We start from the raw sequence: 6,000 nt of genomic DNA, 5'->3' as shown, positions 1-6,000 counted from the left end.
CTCTTTGTGATGGTGCCCCAGCGGACGGCTTGCTCCCAAGGCCTGACGCACAGCTGTCATCTGGATTTTCCCCTTCCGGCCACCCATGTTAATTCTCCCATGTCTTTCATTCTTGGTTTACTTATTCGTTTTTTGTTTATTTTTGTGAGAATATTACCTTCCAGTAGCTTCTTGAGACAGTGCAAGGCAGATACATGTTTAAAGACTTTGAACATCTCAAAATAATTTTGCTCTGTCTTTACACTTCATTTTTTTTTTTTTTTTTGAGACAGCGCCTCACTCTGTCTCCCAGGCTACAGTGCAGTGGTGCCATCTTGGCTCACTGCAACCTCCACCTCCTAGGTTGAAGCAATTCTCCTGCCTCAGCCACCCATGTAACTGGGATTATACAGGCGCCCCAGCACGCCTGGCTAATTTTTTTTTTTTTTTTTTGTATTTTTAGTAGAGACAGGGTTTTGTCATGTTGGCTAGGCTGGTCTCAAACTCCTGACCTCAAGTGATCCACCCACCTTGGCTTCCCAAAGTGCTGGGATTACACGTATGAACCACTGTACCTGGCCATTACACTTCATTTTGTTTGTTTTGTTTTTTTGTTTTTGAGATGGAGTCTTACTCTGTTGTCCAGGCTGGAGTAAAATGTCATGTTCCTGGCTCACTGCAACCTCTGCCTCCCGAGTTGAAGTGATTCTCTTGCCTCGGCCTCCCGAGTAGCTGGGATTATAGGCACACGCCACCACACCAAGTTAATTTTTTTGTATTTTTAGTAGAGATAGGATTTCACTATGTTGGCCAGGTTGGTCTTGAACTCCTGACCTGAAGTGATCTGCCCACCTTGGCCTCCCAAAGTGCTGGGATTACAGGCGTGAGTCACCCTGCCCTCCTCATTGTACTTCATTTTTAATGTGGGAGTAGAATTAAAGTTGAAAACATAGTACCCAGTGATGCTAGAAGACCAGGGTCATTCTGATTCCTGATTCTTCATGTATGAACAGTTTATTTATTGTGGATCTTGGGATGCTGTTAGGCACTTTCTTTATGTCTGATGTTTTAATATTTCCCAGAGATACACATGTGGGTGAGCACTTTTTTATTCATTGCACTGGGGCATGTTGTGGGTCTTTCAGTCTGAAGACTTAGGTTTGTCAGTTCTGACTTTAAAAAATTCTTCGTTAATTTTCTTCCTTCTTTTTTCTCTTTCTAGACCTCCTATTCATAAGATATTGGATCTCCTAAGTTCATTTTCTGGTTTTTCTCATATTTTTTCTTTTATTATCCATCTCTTTTGTCTTTGTGTTTTTTTTGTGTGTGTGAGACTTTCTCAAATTTTGTTTTGTTTACCAAAAGAGCAGCAATTTCTCAAAAAATTATTTTAATTTTTTGCTATTGAGATTTATTTTATTTCTTGCTATTGAGATATTCTCCATTTTATCTTCTAAATATTCTAGTGAAAATGTATTGCTGCTATTTCACTTTCTTGTTCTTTGTTCCTTTAAAGAAATCCTCTTCCAGTTTACCATTGTCTATCATCGCACTAAAAAAACAGTGTTTTGTTTTGCTTTAATCTTTTCCTGCTTTCTTCATTGTGGGTTTCCTCTGAGCTCCTTATTCCTTTTGTTTCCTTAATCTCCTTCTTGTGAGAGAAGCTTTCCTCAAGTGTTTGGTGATCCTTGGCTGACCATTCATGTTTGAGAATGAGTCCTAGTGAAGGAAAGTATGGAAGCCATATCCAAATTCAAAGACATGCTGAGGGCAGAACAAATGGAACAGAAATGCAGAATAATAGCCAGATTGGCACCACAAAGCTGTTGGGCTTCAGTTTTGGGAGCAGGCATAGTCAGCCAGGAGTTTGACTCCATTAAGTAGGGGTAAGAAAAAATGTTTTTCATGAAATCCATAGTTTTTATATTCATCTCAACCATCAAAAAGAGTGAAAGCAAAATGTAGATTATTCAGACATACAAAAACTAAGATGGTTTAATACTGCCAGACTTTCTCCAAAAGAATTATTAAATGATGTGTCCAGTTGAAAGTAAAGTTAATCTAAAAAGATAAACAAGATAAAATGGTAAACACAGAAATTGAAACAATATGTCAGTGAATATAATTAATTATCAACTATAAAAATTGTAAAGCATTTTATTTCTTCTTTAAAACAGTTTTTTTTTTTTGTTTTTTTTTTTTTTGAGACAGAGTCTCGCTCTGTTGCCCAGGCTGGAGTTCAGTGGAGCGATCTCGGCTCACTGCAAGCTCCACGTCCTGGGTTCACCCCATTCTCCTGCCTCAGCCTCCCGTGTAGCTAGGACCAGAGGCGCCCGCCACCATGCCTGGCTAACTTTTTGTATTTTTAGTAGAGATGGGGTTTCACCATGTTAGCCAGGATGGTCTCGATCTCCTGACCTCGTGATCCACCCGCCTCAGCCTCCCAAAGTGCTGGGATTACAGGTGTGAGCCGCCACGCCCAGCCTGAAACAGCTTTATTGAGGTATAATTTATACACCATAATATTCATGCCCAGTCCAGTGAGTTTTAGTGAATCCATGCAGTTGTACAGCCAGCCCACAGCCCAGTGTTAGTGCTCTTCCAGCACCCACAAACTTCCTACATGGCTGTGTGCCCTCAATCCTGGCTCTCATTCTGAACCACAGACTAACACTGATTTGCTTTCTGTTTGTATCATTTTGCCTTTTCTAGAAATTTTATATAAGCAGAATTGGACAATATGTATTATTTGTCATCTGGCTTCTCTCAGTAACCATAATGTTTTTAAGGTCTGCAAATGTTATTGCATGCTTCTTGCTTTCACTCGCATTAAACAGATATTTTTTAGTGTACAATTTCTTCTCCTCTGAATTTTTAACCACTTTGTTGAGATTTAATTAACATACCATATAATTCACCCATTTGAAGTTTATAATTCAATGTTTTTTAAGTATAGTCATAGAGTTGTATATCAATCACTGTAATGAATTTTAGAACATTTTCATTACTCCAAAAAGAAACCCCTCAATCCTTAGCCATCACTCCACAATCTCCCCATCTCCCTAGACCCTGGGAACCACTGATCCAACTTCTGTCTCTATGAATTTGTCTATTCTGAACATTTCAAACATATGCCATTTTACAATATGATGGTCTTCTGTGACTTGCCTCTTTCACTTAGCTTAATGTTCTCAAGATTTGTTCATGTTGTAGCATGTATCGGTACTTCATTCCTTTTTATGGTTGAATGATAGTCCATTATAAGCATATACTGTTTTCAAAAAAATTCATTCATCAGTTGATACGTATTCAGGTTGTTTCCATATTTTGGTTATTGTGAATAATGCTGCTATGAACATATGTGTATGTCTTTGCATAAACATTCATTTTCGTTTCTCTTGGATATGTACCTCAGAGCTTAACTACTGGGTCAATTCGCTATATAAACATTTGAGGAACTGCCAGACTGGTTACCAAATTGGTTTCGCCATTTTACATTGTTACCAGCAATAGATGAAAGCTCCAAATCTGCCACATTCTTACCAACCCTTGTTATTATCTGTCTTTTTAAAAATGATATCCATCCTAGTGGGTATGAAGTGGTATCTCACTGTGGCTTTGATTTACATTTTCCTAACAACAATGAAGTTGAGTATCTTTTCATGTGTTTTTTGGCCATTTGTATATTTTTGCAGAAATATCTGTTCAGATCCCATACCCATTTTAAAGCTGTCTTTTTTATTACTGAGTTGTAAGGGTTCTTATATATTCTAGATGCAAGCTCCTGAACAGATACATGATTTGCGGAAAGCTTTGTCATTCAGTAGGTTGTCTTTTCACTTTCTTGATGATGCCCTTTGAAGCACAGAAGTTTTTAATTTTGAAAACTTTTAAATGATCTATTTATTTCTGTTGTTACTCATGCTTTTGGTGTTCTCTGTTGATTTTTAAAGGTAATTTTTAAGTTATTTATTTATTTTTATTTTTACATTTTATAAGTTCTGGGATACATGTGCAGAACATGCAGGTTTGTTACATAGGTATATATGTGCCATGGTGGTTTGCTGCACCCATCAACCTGTCATCTAGGTTTTAAGCCCTGCATGCATTAGGTATTTGTCCTAATGCTCTCTCTCCCTTTGCCCCTCACCCGCCGACAGGCCCCGGTGTGTGTGTTGTTTCTCTCCGTGTATCCATGTGACTTTATTGTTCAACTCTCACTTATGAGTGAGAACATATGGCGTTTGGTTTTCTGTTCCTGTGTTAGTTTGCTGAAAATTATAGCTTCCAGCATCATCCATGTCCCTACAAAGGACGTGATTTCATTCCTTTTTATGACTGTATCGTATTCCAATGGTGTATATGTGTCACATTTTCTTTATGCAGTCCATCATTGATGGGCATTTGGGTTGGTTCCATGTCTTTGCTATTGTAATAGTACTGCAATAAAAATACCTCTGCATATGACTTTATAGTTGAATGATTTAAATTCCTTTAGGTATATTAGTGGATACTAATGGGATGGCTGGGTCAAATGGTATTTCTGGTTCTAGATCCTTGAAGAATTGCCACACTGTCTTCCACAATGGTTGAACTAATTTACATTCCCACACACAGTGTAAAAGTGTTCCTGTTTCTCCACAGTCTCACCAGCATCTATTGTTTCTTGACTTTTTCACTAATTGCCATTCTGAATGGCATGAGATGGTATCTCATGTGGTTTTGATTTGCATTTCTCTAATGATCAGTGATGTTGAGCTTTTTTTCATATGTTTGTTTGCTGCATAAATATCTTCTTTTGAGAAGTGTCTGTTCATATCCTTTGCCCACTTTTTGATGGGGTTGTTTGTTTACTTGTAAATTTGTTTAAGTTCTTTGTATATTCTGGATATAAGACCTTTGTCCGATAAGTAGATTGCAAAATTTTTCTCCCATTCTGTAGGGTGCCTGTTCACTCTGATGATAGTTTCTTTTGCTGTGCAGAAGCTGTTTAGTTTAATTAGATCCTATTTGTCGATTTTGGCTTTTGTTGCGATTGCTTTTGGCATTTTCTTCATAAAATCTTTGCCCATGCCTATGTCCTAAATGGTATTGTCTAGATTTTCTTCTAGGGTTTTTATGGTTTTGGGTTTTACATTTAAGTCTTTAATCCATCCTGAGTTAATTTTTGTATAAGGTCTAAGGAAGGGGCCCAAGTTTCAGTTTTCTGCATATGGCTAGCCAGTTTCCCCAGCACCATTTATTAAGTAGGGAATTCTTTCCCCATTGCTTGTTTTTGTTAGGTTTGTCAAAGATCAGATGGTTATAGACGTGTAGTGTTATTTCTGAGGTCTCTGTTCTGTTCCATTGGTCTATGTCTGTTTTGATACCAGTACCAAACTGTTTTGGTTACTGTAGGCTTGCAGTGTAGTTTGAAGTCAGGTAGTGTGATGGCTCAGCTTTGTTCTTTTTGCTTAGGATTGTCTTGGCTATATGGGCTCTTTTTTTGGTTCCATGTGAAATTTAAAGTAGCTTTTGCTAATTCTGTGAAGAATGTCAATGATAGTTGGATGGGAATAGCATTGAATCTATAAATTACTTTGGGCAGTATGGCCATTTTCACAATATTGATTCTTCCTATCATGAAGATGGAATATTTTTCTATTGGTTTGTGTCCTCCCTTATTTCCTTGAGCAGTGGTTTGTAGTTCTCCTTGAACAGGTCCTCCACATCCCTTGTTGGCTGTATTCCTAGGTATTTTATTCTCTTTGCAGCAATTGTGAGTGGGACTTCATTATGATTTGGCTCTCTGCTTATCTATTGTTGGAGTATAGGAATGCTTGTGAATTTTGCACATTGATTTTGTATCCTGAGACTTTGCTGAAGTTGCTTATCATCTTAAGGAGTTTTGGGGCTGAGGCGATGGGGTCTTCTACATATGGAATCATGTTGTCTGCAAACAGAGACAGTTTGACTTCCTCTCTTCCTGTTTGAACATGCTTTATTTCTTTCTTTTGCCTGATTGTCCTGACCAGAACTTCC

This window comes from Chlorocebus sabaeus, chromosome 12 (assembly GCF_047675955.1).
Source record: "Chlorocebus sabaeus isolate Y175 chromosome 12, mChlSab1.0.hap1, whole genome shotgun sequence".
In the NCBI taxonomy this organism is placed as follows: Eukaryota; Metazoa; Chordata; class Mammalia; order Primates; family Cercopithecidae; genus Chlorocebus; species Chlorocebus sabaeus.
The sequence above is the reverse complement of the archived record's forward strand: the minus strand, read 5'-3'. Positions refer to the sequence as shown.